This window comes from Sus scrofa, chromosome 3 (assembly GCF_054392235.1).
Source record: "Sus scrofa isolate SSC_HxYL_T2T_F1_AM1 chromosome 3, Sscrofa_HxYL_maternal_Yorkshire_Landrace_v2.0, whole genome shotgun sequence".
In the NCBI taxonomy this organism is placed as follows: Eukaryota; Metazoa; Chordata; class Mammalia; order Artiodactyla; family Suidae; genus Sus; species Sus scrofa.
The window spans coordinates 66,375,070-66,402,441 of NC_139385.1; the positions used below are offsets into that span (position 1 = coordinate 66,375,070).

General features: G+C 40.4%; 1 protein-coding gene across 18 annotated transcripts in view; it reads left to right on the forward strand.

Annotated features, from left to right (window-relative positions):
• The window catches only part of AFF3 (ALF transcription elongation factor 3), a 594,300-nt gene that overhangs the window by 330,278 nt on the left and 236,650 nt on the right, over positions 1 to 27,372 (forward strand). The window lies entirely within an intron of this gene.

The window sequence follows — 27,372 nt, forward strand, 5'->3', positions numbered from 1 at the left end:
AGTGCTTTAGCTCAGAGTTAGAAGGTGCAGAGACAGAAAGAGCATCACTCTAACAGGAGAAAAAGCTAGAGAAGGGGCAGGTTAACTGCTTTTTATCAAACCCATGAAAGAACTGAGGTCACAGTGCAAGCAACCTGAAATATGAAGAGACAGGCACCTTTAGGAAGAACTAGGACGTGAGCATTTCCATATAAGGCACATAACCCAAGGCAATAAAAACCAGTGAGAGGCTTGTAATGAATTGCTAAAGCTGAACATGGGCTCACAGAGGGCACCACGAGCCAGGGGAGTTTGTATTCTCCTGCAGGCTTATCATCCCCAGATGCTCATATGGAAGACCTGGGAGCAAGCTGACCTGTGGTGGTGGCTTGGGGAAGGGACTAGCAGCCCCTGCTGAACTTCCACCCAGACACATCTCTGTCTCTCCTACTGATGAAAAGCCTTCATCTGTAGGAGAAAGCGCACAAAACTGCAGCCTAAGAGCCTTAGTGAGTCCTCCTACAGCTGGAGGGGAGGAATGGCAGCTGCCACCCAAACTCAACTGAGACCCTTCTCCCCTGCTGTTCATAAGAAAGCAAAGCCTTAATCTTCATGGGGAATGGCAACCAAAATTCATCCTGAAAGCCACTCCACCTGCAGGGAAGTTCAGAGGGAAGAACAGGAGAAAACAAAAAGCTCTACCCCTGGGGAAGAGACAGGAATACGTGCTACCTAGTATTACATTTTATCTGAAGGAAGGCCACACCACCACTGCTCATGTTCACAGCGCCTGCCTTACACTAAGCCTTCATCAGAACGTCAGAGACCATCTTCCTTCCCTAGTTCTCCAGCCACCACACAGACTAGCACTGAGTGAAAATAACACTGAGCCACAGCTGTGAGAGCCATGCATTGAGAAGACCCAGAGCCAAGTGGGGAGACTCATAGCCCAGCCCATCATTAGATTAAAATAAACCTGCACACCAAAGACCTCACAGAAGCAAAAGCATGCCCATCTCCAAGTGTAGAGCATACCTAACCTCAGAATCTACTATCTTATAAAACATGTTTGGTGTTCAACAGAAACTTAGAAGACTTATAAAAAGTTAAGAAAGGGTTTGTGGCCCAGTGGATTACAAACCCAACTAGTATCCATGAGGATATGGGTTCAGTCCTTGGCCTTGCTCAGTGGGTTAAGGATCCAGTGTTGCTGTGAGCTGTGGGATGGGCTGCAAACACAACTCAGATCGAGTGTGGCTGTGGCTGTGGCTGTGGCTGTGGCTGTGGCTGTGGTGTAGGCCGGCAGCTGCTGCTCTGATTCGACTCCTAGCCTGCGAACTTCCATATGCTGTAAGTGCAGCCCTAAAAAGCAAAATAATAATAAAAAGAAGAAGGGGAAGGAGAGATGAAGAGGAGGAAGAAAGACAGAAATACAGAGATTGAGATTCTATATGTGCTTCTCTACCAACCAACTAATAAACATAACTCTGGAATCATCCTTCTTACCCTCTGCCCTAATCTTTTTTTTTTTCTTCTGTCTTTTGTTATTTTAGGGCCGCACCTGTAGCATATGGAGGTTCCCAGCCTAGAGGTCGAATTGGAGCTATAGCGGCTGCCCTGCGCTTTACCCCAGCAATGTGGGATCCAAGTCCTCTGTGCAACTTATACTACAGCTCATGGCAACGCCGGGTCCTTAACCCAATTTGGGCTTCCTTCAGGCTGGAATCCTAGAAGGGACGGAGGAGCATGGCTATTCCTTCTCGATGTCATTGGTTTGGGCTCTTCTTTTTTTTTTTTTTTTTTTTTTTCCAGCTGGGATTTCTGGACCCTCCCAGCTAGAGCTAGGGCAACAAAAGAGGGGTAAGGGGCCAAGTCACGCTTGGTGGTCCTGCTGAGCTGACACTGGTGCTCCTTTGCCTTGGTGGGTTTCTCTTTCCCTCTGGCTGAGAGAGAATATTCCTTCTCTCGTGGGCTTCTTTAATGGTTCCAAAGAGATTTTCCCATCTGTGAACATTCCCCTATAGCTACTCTGACAGGGGCATGGGCTCTCTTCCAGTCTCCCACACCACTCACTTCTTTCCCTGTTCTTGGCCCCCCCTTGGCTTCTGCATCCAGTGGTAGATCTTGTCTCTGGAAGTAGGACTGCAGTCCGCAGCCAGCATAGCCTGCCGTGCCTCCACCCCTGCCCCTCAGTCAGCCGCTCCCCTCTTGAGGTTTTCAGGCTTATGTTAGGTACTGCCAAGCTCCCAGAGCAAATATAAAGCCCTCTGAGGGTTCTTGGGGGTGGGGAAGAGGGGTTTTAAAGCTCTTTTACTTGGTCTTAAGCTAAGAACACACTGTCTCCTTTTCCCTCGTCTGCTTCAGATCAGGGGGGAACAAACGTCACAGTGTAACAGCAACTTTCTCCAAAGAAGTTCTCTTTCTGTGTGGCAGATGAGTCAAAAGGTCTAAAAAGGCTTTCTGAGCCCCTGGATGTGAGCTCTGCCCTGCCGAAGGGCACCTCGCTTTGACTATATGATTTTATCGTTTGTTCTCAAAAGACCAAGGTGGAACAAGCTCGTTTCGCATCCTTGTCAAGTTTACTCAGTTTTAGCCTGGTCGAGAGGTACATGCTCAGGTAGAAGGTACACTGCATAAAAGGTTTACCATTTTGGAGTTCCCGTCATGTCTCAGTGGTTAACGAACCTGACTAAGAATCATGAGGATGCAGGTTTGATCCCTGGCCTTGCTCAGTGGGTTAAGGATCTGGCATTGCCCTGAGCTGTGGTGTAGGTCGCAGACACGGCTCGGATCCTGTGTTGCTGGGGCTGTAGTATAGCCCTAGCCTGAGAACATCCATATGCCATGGGTGCGGCCCTAAAAAGACAATAAACTAAAAAATAAAAGATCTACCATTTTTGTTCTGTTACTGTAGAATCTGCCAGCCAGGATGCAAATAAACCACAGGTGTTGAGAAAACCTCATGCCTCAAAGACTAGGCTTTCTTTTTCTTAACCTTTCCTATTATCCCTTTCCCTTTTTTACTTTTATACTTAGTTTGGTCTCAAACAAGGTACATGGACGTCACTGAAACTGTGCCCCAGCATCCATGCGCAAGTCCTAGTGTCTGCACATGATTAAATAGTCTGGGTCAGAATCTCATTTTATAACTTCAGTAGGATGAGCCGGGGGCAAAATTAATGCATATTAAGAGCCAATTCTCTTTTAATTTATTAAATGTTTCTTATCCCATGTTTCCCAGTCCTCCATCAAGAGCTAGTTTTAAAAGCCCCTTTTAACTTGTGAATAAACCTAACAAACACAAACAGTGTCTTTATTTAAAATGAGCTGGGGTTGGAAGTGATTCAGGCTGATCTTTAGATATATCTTGTGGGCAAGTCCTCTGCCCGCTTCCCCACTGCCCTCAACACCTGCCCACAGGAGCTGTCACTGTACCCAGATTAGCATGTACCTAATGGTGGCCTTGAAAAGCTTCTCGTTTAGAGCACTTTGTCACATAACATGAAAACGTTAAAGGAGGGGAGCACAGACGTTTAAAAATGTGTCAGGATTTCCTGATTATCGTTTTTTATGAGGTCAAACCCGTCATTTTGACACTTAATGAATAAAATGCCCACGTTGCAAGACATGGGATAATGAATTGTAAAAAGACATAATCAGCAATGACTAAATAATTAAGGGAATTGAAATGCAGAGTCATTGGGGAATGCATTAATAATAACACGATTTGTTCCATATGCTAAGGAATTCTGTTTTTAGAAAATCAGTCATCACACATGCTCCCTGGCAAAAAAGGGGAAAAAATTAATGTTGACTAATAGGAACTGTAATTAGATGTTCTGCTTTTAAACAGCTGAATAAAAGATGAAATCATATAGAAAGTATATTTAGACACAAGTCAGAAAGTAAACTGATTATTATTCATAGGGCTGTTAATGGGAACTGTAATTTATGCATCTTGTGGGAATAGTGTTAGGCAATTAAGAAAGGGAGTCACACTAGACTTCCTTTATGCGTTCACGTTTATGTGTTTTCTTATATCAGTGACTCTCTTTTTCTCGTCCTCCACCACGTGAAGCATCAGAGTCCTGTCTCAAGGTCGTGGGCAGTGAAGATTGCAGGGTCTGGGTCTTGGCAGGTCTTATCTCCAGACCATGCTACAGTGGGACATTGCTGGGCTATTGTGCACCTCTGAGTCTTTGTCGGGTATCACCAGCAGGACAGCACAGTTTTTTTAGCTTCTTTTACCGTTTCCCCTTCAGCAGCTTCCTCTGAGTTCACCAAAACAGTAATATCTTATTTCTAGGGACCACTGTGGGGAGAGTGGGTGATGATGACAGAAAAGCAGTCATTTGTAGACAGGCCAAGTCCTGGCTTCAACGGTTCTGAACTGTTAAGATCATAAGTGTGTGTGGTTTTAAGCTAAGTTTGAGGCAATGTGTTACAACAGCAATAAAATAAGTTAAAGGGAGTTTCCTGTTGTGGTTCAGCAGGTTACGAATCCAGCTAGTATCCATGAGGATATGGGTACCATCCCTGGCCCTGCTCAGTGGGTTAAGGATCTGGCGTTGCTGTCAGCTGTGGTGTAGTTCGCAGACACAGCTCATATCTGAAGTGGCCGTGGCTGAGGCTGTGGCTGACAGCTACAACTCTGATTCAACCCCTAGCCTGGGATACTTCCATGTGCTGCAAGTGCAGCCCTAAAAAAGCAAATAGTAATAAAGTAATAAAAACCAGCATACATACACACACACACACACACACACACACCTGCACAAATTTTAATGAAAGCAGGTAGACAAAGTTTTTTAAACACCAATCTTAAAATACCCCAGAGCCGAGACCGTATGCAGCCACAATTACCTGGAGGAGGTAAGAGACTAATGCTTCCAATTGAGCCTGGTTTGCTCAGGTATTTGGACTAATCCTGTCCTTTGCCTTAGCTTTACTTCCTGGCTTAGATAACAGTTTATTGCTTTGTGCCCTGTGGATATTCCATAAATACTTCTCGACTGTCTGATAGTCTGAGTATTGTAATCATTTCCTAGATGAGGAAGCAGGTGAGGTTAGGAATGCCAGGTAAGAGGAGGGTATTGTCTGGGGTTGCCTAGCAACCTGGAGGATGCCAGGCTGCCTTGGAGTGGTCTTCATCTACAGTCACTGCCCTTACCATGATGCAACCCATTCCACTCCAGATGAGCTCCCTGGATAACAAATCTTTTGCTCATCTCAGGCTCTTTTACAGGTGCCAGTATTGAGTCAAGCCCCAGAGGATCATGAGTAGAAATCACTGATCAGTTGCCCTATTAGGGAAACCTTGAAATTCATGAATACGTAAAATTCATCTTACGCAGAGTTATTGAGCACTTAGCTGTATTCCAGCATAAGTGTTGAAGATAGCACTGTGAATAAGACAGATCTGCCCCCCACCCCAAGATTTCATGAAACAGAGTGTGGTTGGTCCATCAGAGGACTTCCTACTGGAGGTCTCCTGAATAAAATGTCCTATTCAGCAGAAAATAGTTTTTTTAATATAACCCGTGGCCCTAAACTAAGAAATTAATGAGCCCACGTAACAGTGAATAAGAAACTTGCAAAAATCACAGAAGCATGCAAGGTAACACCCATGCACCTGAATCTAGTGCAGTGGGGTGCGAAGCTTAGCCAGAAAGTTTGGGTTTTGTTTATTTGCTTTTGCTTCCCTTGTGGAAAGAGGTTTCTCCTCAGTTCTCTGGTACTAAATAGCAGCAATCCCAGAATACCCCCACAGCCAGAAATTAGTCACACCCAACTGAGGCACAGGTGCTTGGTGGCTCTGAAGTCCATTTTACCATGGATTAGCTGAGTGATTCTGCCTAAATCATCTACTCTCGTCAAGCCTATTTTCTGCCCCTGTTAAATGGACTCAGCATCATGGGCAGGTGAAATGAGACAATATATGCAAAGCTCCAGCTTGGGGCAGAGCTTCCCAGGGGAGCAGCAGCTGCATTAGGAGTGAGGATCTCAGGCGGTGCCAAAGAGCTCAGCTGCCTCTTCTTCTCCACCATCCCCCCAAATGAAGCTCTGCTGTCCCACCTTCACTCCCATATCCAAGGACAGATCTCGGAACCTCAGAGGTTATCAGCCTTCCAGAAACTTCCTTCGCATTGCAAAAACTTTTTTTCAAAATTACCAAGAAACACTCGTGCTGCACTTTAACTTCTTTGTCTTCTTTCCCTTTAAAACCCACTCAAGACCCCTTCTTACTCAATTCTCTCCACCTTTTATAGGTGAATTTCCAATGTCATTACCTTTGCTGTCTATTGAGTCTGCCCAGGGAATGAACCCATGAGCTTAAAATGGAAACAGAAAAACCACTCCCTTTTCTGTAGCCGCTGCTTCACTAGCAGTCATTAAATAAATTCAGTGTTTTAATGCACCAACAAAAACACATGATTGTTTAACAGAGTATATTATGGAAAATGGCAGTGTTAATAGTCTCCATGGAGTTCTAGTTGGGGAAAAGTACATTATAGCCTTTTCCAAGGCAGGGGGCTGTTTTTGTATGTGAAAGTAAAGTTACGGACATCGTACATCATTTTTATATCTTGTTGCTAGGCAACGTATTAGAATGTGCTTATTGCAAATGTGTCCGCTTTCTTGTTTTCTTTTTTTTTAAACTCCTTAATTCTGTGAAATTAGCCCCGTTATTGATTCTGTGGTCTTTCCTGAGTGTATTGATTGAGGTTCATCCATTAGCTTGGGGTGGGAGGGGGAGAGGGAGGCAGGTTTGCGTTTGTAACTAGAACACCTCCATTATCACTGATCATTAGTTCTCTTGTTCATCACTCTTTGTTTTCATACAGAGACAGCTAGAGTTTTGGTACCCAGGGATGGCATATTCACAGAACAAGAGTAAGATGGGAACAGAATCTGCTGGGGAAGGCAGTAAATAATTGCACATGTTTTCTAGGATAAGCTTCCTGTCACTGCTTCGTCTCCAGGCCCCAGAATATTTGTTTTCTTTCTCCTGGAGGATGACTCTTATTTCTGCCTATCTTTACTTGTTCTTATTTCCTGCTAATTGGCTACATCAGAGCCCCCACCCCCACCCCACCTGCCGTGACTTAAGAGAACTCAGGAGTGGTATTTTAGGAAGGGAGAGAGTACAAGGAAATAGGACTTTTAGTTTCCCATGAAATAGAGCTCTTCTGGCCTCCCTCATCTGCTCTGCCCAGGCTCCAGCTACCTGCAGCTGCTTTGATCACCTCCTCACCACCCTGGAGCTACAGGGATGCAGGACACAGGACACCTGACTCAGGATAGCGGTTGATCATCACATGTATCCTCAGTCTGGGGAGGGGACTCAGGGCCATACAGGGGCTCCACTCTGGGACAGAGTGAGCCAGCAGGGGCTGCGGGAGGCAGGCTTTGGAGGAGCAAGAGTTTGGCAGCAAATCCTGAACCCTACAGGAAGGAGGTGGCCTTGAGTAATTCTGCCGGGTGGCAGGGAACTAGACTCCCTCCCTGGGGCTGAGCATGACCTGCACCTGCTCCCCTGGGTAAGGAGGGCTGTTTGGCTAGGAGACCATATGCATGGGGACAGAGCGGGCGGGGCTCCTGGGTAAGCGATGGGAGGCCCTCCTGGCTTTCCCAGATGTCAGGGCAGCACATGACATTGAATCTCAGCTTCAGTCCTTCCATCACAGAGGCAGATGCTTACCTTGGGTCTTCTGACTTGAAGGCAAAAGGACAGGACCAAGGAGTCGCATGTACAGTTTGGGGCTTATGAGGAAGACCCTTCTATCAGCTGAGATAACAGAGAAGTAAAGGGTCTCTTTGGGGACTTCACACCTTCTCATGGTGGGAAGAATGGAAGCTGGGTATGTCCGCAGGGTTCGTCCCTTAGGTTCATGGCCAGTCCTTCCAAGATATGACAGTCAGTGATCTTGTAGGAAAGAATCCACAGACCAGGTAGCAACCCCTACACCACACTGTTTGCTCTCACCTGTCCTGGGCTCTCTCCCCTTCCTCCTAGGTTCCTCACTCATCTCTCAGGCAGCAAGCTCCTAACCTGATGAACCAGATTTTACATTCATGGGTGACAGATGTCAATTCACACACATTGACAGTGGCCTTCTATCACTGTTGCCAGTGCGAGAAATGGTCCTGTGGGTACCGGGAGCACCACACAAACAAAGCAGGGCATGCTTGGGGGTTAGGCTAAGATTAATGCCCCCTTCTCAATCCTTCTCCCAAAGCCCCAGCTGAACCTTGAGCCCTTAAACATGGCTTTGATAAACTCCTGAGGTTCTGATCAACTCCATGATCTGTGATCAACCAGGACGTTTCCATGAACTCTCTGGTTCCATCAGGATGTCTCTTTCTTCAGAAATGATCAAAGGCTGTGGAAAAGCAGGAACCCACTCGAATGTGTTGTACTACAGACTATAAGAGATGCCCATGTAAGGAGTCAGTTTTCTATGTGGAATGCTTCTCATGATTTGCCAGATGGTAGGCTGGGCTCCAACCTACTCATTTGTTTCCCAACCAAGGCACACTAATGCTTTTAAATTTTTATCCTGGAGTAAGCGTGGGTTGAGGGGGAATGGGTATATGCGGAGAAAAGGGATTCCTGAAACTAGCGGACCTCCTACTCCAGCTTCTAGGACATTGCAGTTGTTGTAAATGACTTGCTCTATCATATGCAGTTCACCTCAGATTACCTGCATTGAACCTGCAGTGGTTAGGATCCAGGTTTCTCATACAACGCGCTGGCTTTGTCACCTGGCACCTGTCCTCCTCTACACTTCTCAGGTCTTGGCGCATGCTCCCATCATAGGGCCAAGCACAGGTTCTGTTGATACTGTTGTCTGCTTCTGTATCTGCCCCGTTCCTGGAATGTGAGCCCTGTGAGACCAGAGGCTGCTACTTCCTGCTCTTTGTGGCATCCTTCCTGCCCACCATACTGCTTCACGTAGAGTAAACAGAAGCTCAAGAAATGTTGGTTGGAGTAATTAACTAATGAATTGAAGCCCACAGCAGATAAATTCACAAAATGACCCACAATGGAGGAGGCTGCTCCATCCACCAGGTGACTCTGGAACCCGGGCTGATGGGATCTGACAGATGCAAACCTATTTATCATGGCCGCATCTGTGATGTGATGCACATGAAAAGGTTTAATCTATGGTTTACTTTAACTGTCCTAATTTTTATTTTTCTGCCATCTCTGTGAGGCATATTCTTTCATATTATGCTTGTGTTTCCTTTTTTTTTGGCCCAAGAATAAGTTGTCATTTGAGAATGATCTTTAGGACTATTTGCAGGTAAAACTGTCATGTTTTGTGCGTGTGTTGTCAAGGGGGACACATGGAAAGGGCAGGCAAATGTTACTTCAGCGTGTGTGTGTATGTGTGTGTGTAGGACTGCTGCAGGCATTCAGCACATGTGAAGAATGTTTCCTGCACTGATTGCCCTCCTCACATTGTAAAGAAGCTGCAGATGTAAACATGATTATGAGATAATGGAGTAAGTGCTCTATTACTAGGTACAAAGTGTTTTCGGCCTGAGGAGGACTTTCTGGGTTTTTCCTGCCCAGAAAGTAATCAACTGTTCTGTTGATTTGGATCAGAAAAATCAGTAATTGATTGCTGGTGTGGATGATGAGGATTATTTCCTTGAGCACCAAATGATGGCTTATTAGATTTTGTAAAAGTTTTCAAAACTGATTACTGCCAGTACTCTCGCCGTGTTTTATTTATTGGCTTATGTGTCTGTCTGAACAACGCAAGTCTGGAGCACGCATCTGATTTCTCTTTTCGTCTTCAGTGTCTAGCATAGTCCGATGATCCGAAGAGCACTGATGCAATATATACTTCTCACTTTTAAACAATTTTTATTCAAGATGAAATTAAATGAATAGAGGTGGATTTTTCTTATGATGCAGATGTATAATCAACATTTGTTTTCAAAGAACATTGTACCTTTGAGACCAAGTATAGACTTTAGGAGTGGAAGCAGAAACACTGTATCCTGGAATCACTGAAACACCCACACCCACTGGGGAACAATTTCATGCTTAGTCACCACTACTTATTATTTGCAATTAATTGCATTAAGGAAACTTTAGTCCCTCTGGGGGAACAGATTCATAATGCCATCAGACCTTGTGTACACCTCATGAGAACTGCCTTTTTGAGTTTCTTCTGCACCCAGATGCTGAAAATCTCTCTCTTTTTTTTCTTTTTTTTTTTTTTTTTGTCTTTTTAGGGCTGCACCTGTGGCATATGGAAGTTCCCAGGCTAGAGTTCAAAGTGGAACTCCAGCCACAGCAACTCTGGATCCAAGCCACATCTACAAACTACACCACAGCTCACGGCAATGCCGGATCCTTAACCCACTGAGCGAGGCCAGGGATTGAACCCTCGTCCTCATGGATACTAGTCGGATTTGTTACTGCTGAGCCATGATGGGAACTTCCAGGTGCTGAACTCCTAAAGGGATTTTTTGTTTGGCTTGGTTTTTTTTACTATTTTAAGAAAATTAAAATCCATTAAAAAAATTTTCACAATATCTAGCCCATCAAGTGAAATAACCAGTGACTGAATTCTAAATTATGTTGGCAGTTCCAGTGGTTTTTCAAAGCCTTGCATAGGGAGATTCCATAGGTGCCTACTCACACATGCATTATTCATTTAAAAAAATAATTTCCATAACTTTTTAAACTTGGTAATTACATGTTTTAATTATGTAATTACACATTCTAATTATGCAGTTAAATCCGATTACAGTAATTATGTAATTATATAATTGACACATAATACACATGCAAAAAACTGGAGAAGCATGTATTTAACAAAGGAAATGGTTCTGAGGGAGGTAGTTATGGGAGGAGCCCCACAAACATTGACTTTTAAAAAGAATAAAGGAACTTGGCTAACGAAGGACTTGAAATAATATAGGGGACCCCCCTCAGACAATCATACGTGAGTACTGATGCTATAGCGGGTGTGTTCACAATTCCTAAGTTTTTGATCAGAGGGAATGCATGAAGCAAAGAGCTGGAACTCAGGGGCATGGGTAAGATGGGAGATCGTGCAATTAGGTGTTAAGATAGGGACCTGGTTGGTGAAAACGTTTTCGCAAAGCAGCCTCCCCCATCCAGGTTGTCCTGAAGGAAAGAAGCACAGGTTCTGTGCTCAGATGGCAGGACACTGCCACACTCGGCAGTGTTCCCTGCAGCGTCCATGGCGGCCTTACTTCGGAGTTCACTTAGTAGTGCCATTGGCATGATCTGTTGACCTGAAATATCCACAATCACTAAAAGCCGTGACCCTGAAGACCAGGGTAATGAACACAGGAGAGGATACCTTGCAGCTTGTTTAGATGAGGGTTAGAAAAGAAAGCTGACGAAAAATGACAAGAAGTTAATTAGCTGGAAAATTTTTGGAAAATTTTCTCAAAAATGATCTGGCTCATGTTGATGAGGGAAATACTGCTGGGAGCTTACAGACAGGATTACGTGTAGGGAGTCTAAATGGCACAGAGTTGGGTAGAAATAGAAAATATGATTTTTGCATTTCTACACCGAGGGACAATCGACATACAGTAAGCTGTGCCTGTTGAGAAGAGCAGCTTGACAAGTTTTCACACAGGTTTATACCTGTGAGAACATCACCACAGTCAAGGCAATGGGTGTGTCTACTGCTCCCGCAAGTTTTCTCAGACCCCTTTGTCACTCATCCCTCTTTCCCTTCTCCATTTGCCCTGCCCATCCCCCAGGCCATCCTGATCTGCCTTCTGTCATTATAGAGGTGTCTGCATTCTTTTTAGAGTTTTATATAAGTGGAATCACACAGTATATACTCTTTCTTGTTTGGCTTCATTTATGCTACATAATTACTTTGAGATTTATTCATTGTTAGCTTGGATCCATAACTCATTCTTTTGGGAGTTCCTGTTGTGGCTCAGCAGTAACGAACCCACCTAGGATCCATGAGGATGCAGATTCCATCCTTGGCCCAACTCAGTGGGTTAAGGACCCAGCACTGCCATGAGCTTCAGGGTAGGTCGAAGACATGGCTTGGATCCCACATGGCTGTGGCTGTGCTATAGGCTGGCAGCTGCAGCTGCAATTCAAACTCTAGCCTGAGAACCTCCATATGCCAAGGGTGCAACCCTGAAAAAAAAAAAAAAAATTCTGGATTTCCTGTCATGGCTCAGTGGTTAACGAATCTGACTGAGAACCATGAGGTTGCAGGTTCGATCGCTGGCCTTGCTCAGTGGGTTAAGGATACAGCATTGCGGTGAGCTGTAGTGTAGGTTGCAGACATGGCTTGGATCCCTCGTTGCTGTGACTGTGGTGTAGGCCAGCAGCTACAGCTCCGATTGGACCCCTACCCTGGGAACCTCCATATGCTGCAGGTGTGGCCCTAGAAAAGACAAAAAAGACAAAAAAAGAAAAAAAGAAAAAAGAAAAATTCTTTCTTTTTATTTTTGAGCAGTATTCCATTGTATGGATATATCGTATTTGTCTCTCCATTGACTGTCAAAGGACCTTTGTTTCTATTTTTTGTCTAACACAAGTGAATCTTTTATAAACTTGTGCACATGTCTTTTGGTAGAATTATGCTTCTTTTTTCCTCTGGAGTAAATCCGCACGAGTGAAATATTTGGATCAAATGGTAAATGTATGTTTAACTTTTTAGAAAATCTACCCAACTATCCTCCAGAGTGCTTACACATTTTCATTCCCACCAGCAGTATATGAGTGTTTCATTCCTCTACAACCTTGCCAATAATTGGTCTTTTAAATTCTAAACATTCTGCTGTGTGTGATGGTATCTCATTGTGGTTTTAACTTATATTGCCTTAATTACTAATTATGTTGAGTATCTTTTTAGGCACTTATTTTCTATCTGTATCTTTTTGATGAAGTGTTTGAAACTTTTGCTCTTTTCTAGTGCATTGTTTTTTTCTTACTATTGATTTTTGAAAATTCTTTATATATATACAAGTCATCGTTTGCAGATACATACTTTACCCACATTTGCTGTCAGCATGGGGCTTGTCTTTTACATACTTTTAAACAATGTCTATTGAAGATAGCATTGTGTCTTTCAAAGATGACATTGTTAGCTTTTTAAACTAATTTCAAGGAAGTTCAGTTTTATCAATTTTTTTCTTTATGGATCGTGTTTTAGTTGTCATAGTTATAAAATCTTTCCTTTTTTTTGTTGTTAAGGAAGGTTTTAATTTATTATCCACTGATACAAAATTTGTATTTTAACACTTGAGTTAGAGAAAAGGAATATATTTGTCTTATTTTGTGTTGCTTCCCTAACACACAAATTAATAGAAATTGCTTAAAGACTATGGTAGAGGGATTTCTATCTTGGACTTTTCAATTATTGTTTCCCTTTTATCCATCTCCTCTTCCTCCTCTTCTTTCTCTCTCTCCTTCATGTTCCCTATCACTTTCTTTTTTATAAAATCTTTCCTTAATCCAAGGTCACAGAGATTTTTTTCCCTATATTTTCTTTGAAAAGCTTTGCAGTTTTAGATTTTTACATTTAGGTTTAAGATCCCCTTTAAAGAATGGATGGAAGTTTAATTTTTGCGCACAGATATCCAATTGTTCCAGCACCAATCGTTGAAAATACTGTCCTTTCTCTATTGAATTGCCTTTGCACTTTTGCTAAAACTCAGTTGTCCATATATGTGTATTTCTGGATGCTCTGTTTTGCTTCTCTCTCTCTCTTAGCCTTTACACCAATTTCACACGCTCTTGGTCACTGTAGTCTTATAATGAGATTTTCTATCAGATACTGTTAGTTCTCAAATTTTGGTCTGGTTTTTCAAAGTTATTTTCAAATTTTAGCACCTTTGCATCTCCTGGTGAATCAGCATGTCTATTTCTACCAAAAAGAAAAATGCTCCAGGGATGTTTATTGGGATTGTATTGAATCTACAGATCAGTTTGGAGAGAATCGACATCTTAACAATACTGATTCTTCCAAACCATGATCACAGTAGATATCTCCATTTATTTAAATCTCTTTAATTTCTCCCTGCAGTGTTTTGCAGTTTTGACTCTACAGGAAGGACTTGAACATCTTGTATCAGATTTGTCCGTAAATATTTTGCTGTTTTAGATGGCATTTGCTTTTTAATTTCAGTTTCAGTTAGTCGCTGGCATATAGGTATATAACTGATCTTTGTTTATTGATCTTATATCCTGCAATATTGCGAACCTAACTTGTTAATTTTGCATTTTCGTAGACTCTACTGAATTTTCTACATAAACCATCATGTCATAGAGTTGTTCAAGGCTGTGTCCTGATTGTCTTTCTACTTATTCTGTCAATTGCTAAAGGAGGGATATTGAAATACGGCTACAATTATGGATTTGTCTGTTTTCCTTGCCATTATATCCATTTTTTTCTTCATGAATTTTGAACTTTGTTATTAGGAATGTAGTCATTTAGGTTGTAATGCCCTATTGATAGATGGACTTCTACAATATAACCCTCTTTTCTCTGGTTGCACTGAGATGTACTTTGATGTTAACATAACTTCTCTAACTTCCTTTTGACTAATGTTCATGTAATATCTATTTTTATCATTTTGTTTTCATCTATTTTTTATATTTAAAGTGTGTTTCTTATAAGCAGCATATAATCAGTCTTGATTTTTATACACTCTCACCATTTTTGTCGTTCCTTTCTTTTTCAGTTTTTTGGTTTTTAAGGCTGCACCCACAGCATGTGGAAGTTCCCAGGCTAGGGGTCAAATCAGAGCTGCAGCTGCTGGCCTGCACCACAGCCACAACAACACCAAATCTGAGCCATGTCTGCAACTTATACCACAGCTCACAGCAGTGCCCGATCCTTAACCCATCAAGCAGACCAGGGATAAAACCCATGTCCTCATGTATACTAGTTGGGTTCTTTACTGCTGTGCCACAACAGGAACTCCCATTTGTGGCTTTCAGTTGGAATTTGAGGATGTTTACACTTAATGTGATTATTGATGTGCTTAGCATTGAATCTGTTGTCATGTTCTGTTTCCTATTCATTCTTTTTTTGTTTCCCTTCCCTCTTTTTCTGCCTTCTTTTGTTTTGTTCCATTAATCCATTTTTACCTTACTTGTTATCTTATTAACTCTAACTCTGCATTGTTATTTTAGTGGTTTTGAGATGTAGGAGACATCTTTAACATGGTATACTTTCAAGTGCTACTATTTCACTTTATATACAATAGGACACTGTCATTTCCCTATCACCTTTGTGCTATTGTTGTCATATGTTTTACTTATATATAAGTGCCACAGAAATTATTATTTTTGTTTAAACAATAAATTCTATTTTAAACACATTTAAATAAAGATATATTTTTTATATTTTTAATCTCTTAAATTACCATTTCCAGTTCTCTTTAGTCCTTTGTCTATGTCCATATTTCCATCTGCTGTTTTCCTTCTGTCTACAGGAGTTCCTTTAACATTTCTTATAGTGGAGATATGCTGGTTATGAATTCAGCTTCTATCTGAAAATGGCTTTATTTTACCTTTGTCACAGTATTTTTGCTGGTTATGTATTAGTGAGTTGGTATTTATTTTCTTTTCATATTTTTAAGATATTGCTCAACTATCTTCTCACTTGCATGGTCTCCAACAGCAACAAAAATCTGCTATAATCGCTATCTGTACTTCATTTTACTTTGCTCCTTTTAATATTGTCTCTTTATCACTGATTTTGTACAGTTTGATTTACTGTATCCTCGTATAGCTGGCTTCATGTTTCCTGTGCTTAGATTTCATTGAGTTTCTTGAATATATTAATTTATAACTTTCATCAAACTTGAATTTTTTCTTTCATAAATTAATCTTTGAAATATTTCTTCAAACATATTTTCTATCCCCCTCATCTCTTTCTTCTTTAGAGACTCCAGTGCCATGTACATTAGGACACACATGAAGTTATCCTATAGTTCACTGATATTCTTTTTACTTTTTTTTGACCATATTTTTCTCTGCCTCCTTTTGTGTGGTTTCTATTGCTATGTCTTCAGGTTCACTAATCTTTTCTTCCGTGATCTCTATTCTGCCATTAATTGCATTCACAGTGTATTTTCATCTCACATGTTATAGTTTTTAGCTCTAGAAGTTTGATTTGGGTCTTCTGTATATCTTCTACATCTTTACTTAACTTTTGGGACATAGATGTTACAATTATAATAACTATTTAATAGCCTCATTTGTTAATTTTATCACCTATGTCAGTTGTGAATTGGTTTTGATAGTGATTCTCCTGACTCTGGGTTTCATTTTCTTGCTTTCTTGTAGGTCTGGTAAACTTTAGTTGGATATGAGAATTCTGCCCTTTTGTATTTCTATGATTCTTCTTGAACTTTGTTTTGGGGTACAGTTAAGTTACTTGGGAACAATTTGATCATTTTGCATTGTGTTTTTAGAATTTGTTAGAATAGAGCATTATTTAGTCCAGTCTGTGGCTAATTATTGCCCAAAGCTGAGACAAGATTGTTTTGAATGCTGTATTCAATGCCCCATTAATAATGAGGTTTTCCATTCTAGTAAAAACAATTACTATTCCTGGTTTTGCGTGAACACCTGGTGTCATCCTTCTAATCCTTTCAGATGATTCTTTCTTGATGTCAAGTTATTTCATCATCACTTGTACTACTCAGGACTCTTATGAATACTCAAGGAGGACTTTCTGCAGATCTGCAGATTTATCCCTATGCCACAGTCTCATCTCCAGCACCCTGTCCTACAAACACTAGTCAGCTTGTCCTCCCAGACTCTTAGCTCAGGGTGATACTGGGCTCTACCTGGGTTCTCCTCTTGCTACCATCGTCTGAAAATACTCTTAATGCAAGAAGCTAATGCAATGCACAGCTTTACCTCACTTCTTTTCCATCTCCCAGGAATCAGTGTTGTTGGCTACCTAATGTCTAGTGTCCTGAAAATCTTTGTTTTATGTATTTGTCTTAATTAGGAAGTTTTTTGAATTAAAGTACATTTTCATAAAAGGAAAATAATCATAATAATGTTAAAGTATAAATTTTGAATCAAATAATTGCAAGCACAATGTGTTAATATTTATCAGTTGCAATGAGTACTACAGGGAGATATTAAATATATTTCAGTGGGAAGTTTGCTGGTGTTTTCCCAACATTGAAACTTACTAAGCTTCGGCAGATTTAATTAGATCCTAAACTATGAAGTACCTCTATACTGAGATTTTCCTGTTTTAAAATCCTGATCTTCTGAATAGATTTTGACTGTTGTTGAGGGTGTAAGAATAAGTAGGATGATTTGGTGTTAAGAGGCCTTTGAACTTCTTTAACTTTGAAGGGTGGTGTTAAATAAAACTATAGATATTGAACAATCTCCTAAGTCTCCTCTATCACTTTTCCTTTATCCAGTTTGTCACACACACAAAAATGCTTCTAGATTAATTTTTCTCAGACATACTGCTTGGTTTTTCACTCACTTACTTCCTCAAAAACCTAGCTGCTTAGAAGAGGCAGCATATAAACAAAACAATGTAGTATCATGAGGTACATGACAAATAAGGTACAAAGTACTATGTAGACATAGAAGAAGATAGTATTCTAACCACCTGGAGAGCAAAAGAGGAATTTACTAGGTGGACAAGAAAAGAGAGGTATCAGAAGCAAAGTAAAGAGCATTGTTGAGATATTACAGCTGAAGAAATGAAAGTTCTTGGAAAACAAGGAGGGTAAATGTAATGAGAGCCCAGAGGCTAAGTCATGATGAATGACAATGATGGGGGGGCGTTACAGTTTTCTTTTGATCATCCTCCTATATGCCTGTTATCACAGTACTCACAGGACCCCCTTCTGATTGACATCTTAGCACTACAAATATAACTCAGGAGTTCCCGTCGTGGCGCAGTGGTTAACAAATCCGACTGGGAACCATGAGGTTGCGGGTTCGGTCCCTGCGCTTGCTAAGTGGGTTAATGATCCAGCGTTGCCGTGAGCTGTGGTGTAGGTCGCAGACGCGGCTCGGATCCCGCGTTGCTGTGGCGTAGGCCGGAGACTACAGCTCCGATTAGACCCCTAGCCTGGGAAACTCCATATGCCGCGGGAGCGGCCCAAGAAATAGCAAAAAAAAACCCAAAAAACAAAAAAAACAAATATAACTCAATGTAGACAATAAGTTATATAGTCAGCATTGAAAGGTGTTAAGCCAAAGAGTGACATCAGCAGACTTGTATTTTTGAGTGATTACTTTGGGTCCTCTGATGAAGAAACAAATGTCATAAAATTTGTCCTTCTGCCATAAATAACTAGAAAACTGCACTAATTTAATGAAATAACTATTTTCAGACATTGAATAATATGCAGTACAGACTTGTGATCCTATACAGAAGAAAAATAAATTAGTTGACTACTGAAACCTCTTCAGATTTATACTCAGAAGTACTTTCCAGACTGTAGTGTAGAGAGAGAGCTTCAAGCAGAACCTAGAAGTCTCGCCAAGATAAGAGGTGAGAACAGTGTTTGGAGATGCCCAGGGAACTGGAATTTGCAAGGCAGAATGCAGTAGTGGAGTCATTCAGAGAAATACTTCCAGAAATCTGTATAGGAAGCCCCCTGAGTCTTTGGCCAAATACTGATCCTTGTGTACATACTGTGAAACTCCATGGCCATGCAAATAAAGATTTCCATGGAGCTATAAACCAAACAATTTCCCAGAGCTCACATGAGACAGGTATATTTGAATTCTCACAAGCCATAATGGAGAAGTCTCATTAAAAAAAAAAAAAAAAAAAAAAAAAAGAGCTCCCATTATGGCACAGTGGAAATGAATCAGACTAGTATCCATGAGGATGTGGGTTCCATCCCTAGCCTCATTTGGTGGGTCAGCATTGCTGTGAACTGTGGTGTAGGTCACAGACATGGATTGGATCCCTCATTGTTCTGGCTGTGGACCAGTAGCGGTATCTCCAATTTGACCCCTAGCCTGGGAATTTCCATATGCCACGAGTGCCCTAAAAAACCAAAAAAAAAAAAAAAAAAAAAAAAAAAAAGACCATTAAGTAGAGATACCAAAAGAGTCATGCATTAGTAATAAAGATAAACTATTCCCAGAGCAAAGGCTACTTTGGACCCACCCTAACATACTTTAAAATTAAGTCGTAAGATAAACCTTATTCACTAGTAACAAATTTCATCAATTTTTGAAGAAAAAAGGTAAAACAATAATCACTGCAACATTCATGGTGTTAAGCATTCAATCCAATTTTTAGACATACAAAGAAGTGGCAGAACATTAACAAAAGGAAAACTGATCAATAAAAACATTCCCAGAAATGAAAACAGTTATGGAATTATCAGGTAAAGGCTTTCTAATAGCTAATATAAATGATCTTGAAGATTTAAAGGAAAAGACTAACACAACAAGAAAGAAATTCTAATAGCTAATATAAATGATCTTGAAGATTTAAAGGAAAAGACTAACACAACAAGAAGATTTAAAGGAAAAGACTAACACAACAAGTTCTAAAAATGGAACTTCTAGAGCTGAAAGTATAGTATTTGAAATTTAAAATTAACTTAATAGACTTACCATTAAATGGGAACTTCAGAAAATAAAAATCAATGAAGCTGAATATGTCACCATGGAAACTCTCCAAAATGAAGCCAGGGTCAGGGTGTGGGGGAGGGTTGCAAAAGAAAAGGTACAGGATCTCAGTGTTCTGTTTCACAATATCTGTGTGGCTATTGTATGTGTACATGACAATCCCAGAAGGAGAGAAGAGAAAAAATGCAGAAAAAATATCTTGAAGAAATAATGGCCGAAAGATTTCTATATTTGATGAAAACTATAAGCCTACAGATCCAGGACATTCAACAAATCCCAAGTAAGAGGTTCCTGTTGTAGCTCAGTGACTTAAGAACCTGACCAGTATCCATGAGGCTGCAGGTTCAATCTCTGACCTTGCTCAGTGGGTTAGTGATCCAGCATTGCCAAAAGCTGTGGTGGAGACCAAGAAATGGCTTGGATCCCACGTTGCTGTGGCTGTGGTGTAGGCCTGCAGCTCCAATTCCGTTTCTAGCCTGGAAACTTCCATATGCCAAGAGTGTGACCCTAAAAAGGACCAAAAAAAAACCAAAAAACAAAAACAAACTAGTAAGATAAATACAAAGAACATACAAAGTAGTGTATACTCAAAATTTTAAAAAAGAGTAACAGAAAAATTTTAATCAAATAGAAAAGAAAAAGGAACGCTACACATGGGGGAACAAATATTAAAACATAATTACAGTTTTATTGTCAGAAGTAATACAAACCACAACACAGTGGAATGGCATTTTTAAAGTGTTGAAAGATGAAGTTCTCACTGTGGCTCAGAGATTAACGAACCTGACTAGTATCCATGAGAACTCGGGTTTGATCCCTGGCCTTGCTCAATGGGTTAAGGATCTGGCATTGCCATGACCTGTGGTGTAGGTCACAGACACTGCTCAGATCCCATATTGCTGTGGCTGTGGTGCAGGCCAGCAGCTACATCTCTGACTGGACCCCTAGCCTGGGAACTTCCACGTGTCATGGATACGGCCCTAAAAAGACAAAAATACATAACTAAATTGTTGAAAGAAAAAATAAACCTAAAAATAAATATCGAGTGAAAATATTTTCAAAAATGCAAGCAAAGTAGAGTTTTTCAAATAAAAAAGTGAGAGAATTCATTGTCAAAAAATTGAAGTAATTTTTAAGATACCTATTCAGATTTAATACAAATAATGCCAGGTGGAAACTTGGAGCTATGTAAAAGAAAGAAGTACTCCAGAAATGGTGAATATAGTAGTGAATGTAAAATATATTATTCCTAATTTAATTTTATTTTAAAGATAACTAGCAATCTAAAGCCAAAGACAGCAATTTGTTGAAGTGTTTATAACATATGTAAAAGTAGAATGAATGACAACAGTAGTACAAAGGACTGGAGAAGGAAATAGAGGTTCCTGTTGTAAAGCTTTTCCATTAGAAATAGAGTGATATATTACTTTACAACGTGATAAAAATACATATTGTGAACTGAAGAGCAGCAACTTAAACAGAAATATAGAAAATAAGCCCATAACGGAGGGAAAAAATATAAGCAAGATTCAATTAATACAAAAGAAGGCAGGGAAAGAGAAGAAAAAGAACAAAGAATAGACAGCGTGCATAGAAAACAACTACCAAGATAATAAACTTAAACCAAAGTCCAAGGTAATGTACACTTAACATTAATTTAATGTAATTTCATAATGAAATGAAACAGTCTAAATACTCTAAAGACCAAGATCTTTAGAATAATAAAGGCAGAAATCAACTATATGCTGTCTACATGCTTTAAATATGAAGACAGAGATAAAAAAAATGTAAAAGGATAAAAAACATATGCCCTATTAATCTAAAGAAAGACTGAGGGTTGATATTAAAATCAGCCAATGTAGAATTTAGAGCAAATAATATTGCCAAGGTTTTAGTGCTGTGCAAGTTACTAAAAGTGCATAATAACTTCAAATATGTCACTTAATGAAAGAGCTTACATTAATTATAGAAAAAACTAGTGGAATTTCCAGGAGAAATTGGCAAATACACACTTTTGGAAATTTCAAAGCTTTTTTCTCATTATTTGATAGATCAAGTAGACAGAAATTTTTAGTATGATTGTAGAAGATCTTAAAACATGAATAACCAAACTTAACCTAAGTGAAATTATGTCCAATAGTATTATACCCAATAGATTTACTAGTTAACCTTACAGAATACTACATCCAGGAGTTCTACACTCAGTCATCTTTATCAATGTACATGAAGTGTTTGGTAAAATAAAACATTTTTTGATCTGTAAAACAAATTTTGGTAAATTTAGAAGTATTGAATAATATAGGGTATATTCTCTGGCTAAAAAAAAATTTAATTCAGAAACCAAAATCAAAAATATATCTGGGAGTTCCCGTCGTGGCGCAGTGGTTAACGAATCCGACTAGGAACCATGAGGTTGCGGGTTAGGTCCCTGCCCTTGCTCAGTGGGTTAACGATCCGGCGTTGCCGTGAGCTGTGGTGTAGGTTACAGACGCGGCTCGGATCCCGCGTTGCTATGGCTCTGGCGTAGGCCGGTGGCTGCAGCTCCAATTCGACCCCTAGCCTGGGAACCTCCATATGCCTTGGGAGTGGCCCAAGAAATAGCTAAAAAGACAAAAAAAAAAAAAAAATATATATATATATATATATATATATATATCTGGAAAATTCCCAGATGTTAGAAAGTTCGCAACACATTTCTAAAGAATCCATGGGCCAAAGCATCAAATCACAAGAGAAATTGGAATGTATGTTGAATCTAATGAAGATGTAACATATAAACATGTGTGGGATGCAGCTAGAGCAGTGTTAGAGGAAATTTTATAGCTTTCAATGTTTAAGTTAGAAAATAAGAAAATAAGTTTCCAACTTAAGACTTTAGAGTGCAAAAAGCAAGTTAAACCTCAGGGAAGTAGAAGAAAGTAATAAACATCATAGTATAATTTACTTAAATAGAAAACAGACAAAGAAAATATGTGGAATCTAAAGCTGGTTCTTTGACAAGATCAATAAAATTGATAAAGTTCTTTTTTTTTTTTTTTTGGTCTTTTTGTCTTTTTAGAAAAAAAGAGAAAACACAAATTATCAATATCAGCAATGAAAGAGGAGACAGCACTACAAATTTTACAGTCATTAAAAGAATAATAAGGGGCTATTTTGAGCCACTTTAGGTGATAGGTGAGATGTTCAAATTTATGTAAAAGATAAAAATTAACACATCAGACACCAGAAAAAAAAAATAGAAATCTGCTTAGTCCAATCTTTGTTAAGGAAACTGAATTTATAATTCCCCAAAGAAGATTTCAGACTTCACTCATAAATTTTTATGATCAGTTGAAGAAGATATAATATTAATCATGTCCGAAATTACTCAGAGAACAAAATGTTGTGATCTGTGCAAGGGTTGGAAAAAATTTCCAGCATAGTGCAGTGAAGAGAAAGAGAGTTTGTTGAGAGAAGAGACACTGCTAGCGCAGCAGAAGGACTTCCTAATGATCAGGGAGAGCCACTCCTGAGCACATGGTGGAGCACATGGTAATGTCTGTTCTTATAGCCCAAAGGCAAAAGAGAGAGAGGAGCATCCTTACTCTGCATTTCCTGATCTGTTGATTGGGGAAAGGGGGGGTCTTCTGATACACTTGCTCATTGGTTTGGAGCATATAAGGCCCCTATAGAGGTGGGGTGAGGAGTGGACCACATACCTTTCCTACTAGGGGCAGGAAGGAGTAGGACAGGTTGCTCAAGAAGGGGCGGGGGCTCAGGAACTTTGTAACATTTACAGTGAGACCAGTTCTGATCATTCTTATCTTGGCTAGAGGCTTTGAGTTTTATCTCCTTGGAGAGGCCTTGAAATCCCACACACAAGAGAAGGAAACTTTGCCCAAATAATTGTGGGAGATGAGCATTATCTGATATCAGAACCAGACAAAGAAAACTGTGGACTAGTGCCTTTCATGTACATAGATTCAAAAAGCCTTCATTAACATTTTAGTAAATTAGGAATTCCCGTGGTAGTTTAGTGGTAACAAACCAGACTAGTATCCATGAGGACTTGGGTTTGATGCCTGTCCCCGCTCAGTGGGTTAAGGATCCAGCTTTGCCATGAGCTTCATTGACGGTTGCAGACACGGCTCAGATATGGCATGGCTGTGGTGTAGGCCATGAGTGCTGATTTGACCCCAGCCTTTGAACCTCCGTATACCGCAGATGCGGCCTTTAAAAAAAGTTTAGTAAATTCAATTCAGAAATATATATAAGAAAGCTTATTCTATGACCAAGTAAATTATCCCAGGAATGCCAGGAGGGTTTAACATGTAAAAATCAATAAATATAACTTTCCATTTTACCAGACAAAGGAGAAAACCTTATAATTTCAGATGCAAAAAAAGCATTGAAAAAATTGAATATATACTAAGTCTCAGCAAAGTAGAAGAATAAGAGAACTCCTCCAACTTGATAAAAGGCATCCCCCTAAAGCAAACAGAAACATCATTCCAAAAGATAAAGGAACACATGTTTTCCTTCTAAGATAATGAATAAGGCAAGGACATATTCTCTTGCCAGTTTCTTTATTCAAGTAATGACTGATACAAAAATGAAATAAAACAGTCCATTCACAATAGCATCGAAATTACAAAATACTTATTGAGAAATTTAGCAAAATACATCCAAGAATTATACTCTGAAATTTATAGAAAATTACTAATGTAAATTAAAGAAAACCTTAATAAATGGGATGCTAAACTATAGTGTTTAGGGAAGCAGACATTGGCATAGATAGAAATGCAAGTATAGTAGAGCCTAAAAGAGCCCCCACATATATAGTCAGCTCTCATTACTCATGGTGTTTATGTTCCATAAAGTTGCCAAGAACATTGAATTTGCAAATAGGGGAGATAAAATGTTAAGTTCCCCCAAGCCTCTCTGGTCACAACATTTTCATCACTCCATCAATATATAACCTTGTTTTATGTGTGTTTCTATTTAAAGATACCTTATGTAATAAATACTGTTGGTGCATTAACATTAAACTCATGGCCAGCACTCTAATGCAGGCCTGAATGAAGCTCATCTAAAACCCATTATTTTCTCTATAAAGCACGTCACAGCTTTCTTGTGATGTGCCTTTCTTAGGAGCATAGATAACACATCAGCACTATGCTTGGGGAATATAACAGTGAAATCACCAGAAAAAAGTACAGAAATGCAAAAATATGGCACTGCATATGTCGTGATGAGGACACTATAATCTGAGAGCTGAAATAGGAAGGCAAGTGTCACCTTGTCTCCTCCATGGGAATGTGTACATTGATCAATTCATGCGTTCATCATTCTAGGCAAGTCCATGAATGACCACTATCGTACGGTGATTTCTAATAAGAAATATGTATTTGATCTTTGTCCCTGTTCCTAGGCCAAAGCTCCTAAAATCCTTGGAATTTCCTGGGTGAAAAGAGGGAGAAAGATTTCTTTTGTCATTCAGAACAAACCTCTTTCAACCACACCTGAGTTTATGTTAATGAGGGGATTTTGGCTGAAGCCCCTGAATAACCTAAGGAGGGTGGCTAGTTGCCAGGAGAACCAACCTTGGAAGGGGGGTTGGAACTTTTAGCCTTACTTCCTGACCACCAGGGAGGGGCAAGGGGTGAAAAGTCCAGTTAATCACCAGAGGCCAATGATTTTGTCAATCACAACTACATAACACAGCCTTCATGAAACGCCAAAAGGATGGAGTTGGGGTTGGTGAGCTTCAAGGTTGGTGAACAAGAACTCATCCATGTGCTGAGAATGGCACGTCCCAAACTCCACAGGAATAGATTGTCTTGTTCCATGCACGTGGGTTGGAAAAGAATTTTCCAGCATAGCAAGGTGAAGAGAAAGAAGAATTTATTGAGATGAAAGATGCTAGCTCAGCAGGACGATTTCCTGATGATCAGGGAGAGCCGACCCAGGGTAAGTGGTCGTGGCTGTTTTTATAGCCCAGGGAGAAGAGAGGTCTTGCGATACACCTGCTGACCTGCTTATTGGTTGGGGAAAGAGGGGTCTTAAGATATACTTGCTGGTTGGTTGGGGGCATATAAGGCCCCTATAGGTGCGGAGTGAGTAGTGAGCCACAAACCTTTCCTAGTATGGGCGGGAAGGAGTAGGACAGGTTGCTTAAGGTCGGGGAGGAGCATTACAGTGAGATGGGTGGGGTGATGATAAGGGTCTGGTAATTCTTGTCTTGGCCAGAGACTTTGAGTTCTGTCTCCTTGAAGAGGTCTTGAAGTTCCAGAGAGAAGACCTTCTATGAGACTTCTAGACTCCACCCTATATGTTTCTTCATCTGGCTGTTCATACATATCCATTCATTGGTGCCTATTGATTTGTGGACATGTATTTTCCTTTATCTCATATGAATACCTAGGAGTAGAATTGCTGGGTTATATGTTTATTGGCCTTGGCACTATTGACATTTGGGGCCAGATAATTCGTGGTTGTGGGGGCCTGTCCTGTGCTTATTGGGTGTTGAGCAGCACCCCTGGCCTCAACCCACTTGATGCCAATAGCTCAGCTGTGGCAACCCAAAAATGCTTTCAGACCTTGCCCTTGGAAACCACTATAGAATTTGGTAGTCACTTAATGGAGGTTAATAATACAATTATAAAAACAAACAATGCTCAGAAATGGTACTGTTTTATCCTCAGATGCATGGATATTTCTCAGAGTTCCTTTACTAGGGAGAAGCAGACCTTAGAGCTCTCATTCATTCACAGAAGATTCTCTTTAGTGCATTTCATTCAAAAATTCCAAAGCGGGAGGCCCATTGTGTCTAGATGTTGAATTGTGTATGGTAATATGCTTATTTAATAGGCTTTTAGTGGTTTTGTTTTGGGTGTGACTGTTGGACACTAGGGTTACAATGTTTATACCTGGTTCTTAATCCATTTCAGCTCCTTCTTGTGGCACTTAATTTAAAGGCTTTTCACAGTTCGAGTCACTGATGTTGCTGTCACATTTCTTCCCTTATCTGTGCTGTGTACACAGTTTTGGACAAGAAACATTAGCTTGCAGTATTTTCCAAAGCAGGTTGGTAAATGCTTGAGTAGTCATTTTGTTGGAAGAATTCATCCCAGGCGAGAGAGTTTCACATGGGAACGTATGTATTTTCTGATGAGCAATCGCTTTGCATTTATTTTTGCAGGAGCTGCCACCACGAATCTAATTTTAAGTATCATCACCGGGGTCCAGGCGTGTGTAATTTTGATGGGAGCTACATCCCTTTCATTGTTGAAATTAGTTGAAAGATTCTGTAATTTGCTTGGAAATGCAAAGAAGATCATTTTGTAGCTATACTTTAATTTGCAGAGCTTGTGCTTCTGTCACTGATGTTGATTTTTCCTGATAAGACTTTAAAAAGTGTGGGCAGGACTCAGCACTGTAACTTGCCCTGTGGAGGCAATTCTTCTCTGGCTTCTCCCCCAGGACCCATTCTCACTGCTGCTTTGCAGCATTTCCCAAATGGAAGGCTTTCCTGATGCAAGAGGCATGGCTGCCACCCATTGCTTGTTGATCCCAGCTGGTATCCAGGGAGGCGTGGTGGAAGTTCCAAGAGAGGGCAGCCACGTTGTCATGCTGGTCACGCTTTCATGATTTCTAGGGCCTCTGGAAAAGAGGGCTGTACCAATAGCCTGAGCCCTCCCCAGTGTCTTACTCAGTCTGTGCATGTTCGGCTTTATACAGAGCATCTCATAGGCATTATCTAATTTTTTACCTAGAGTTGCTTTCTGACCCTGAGC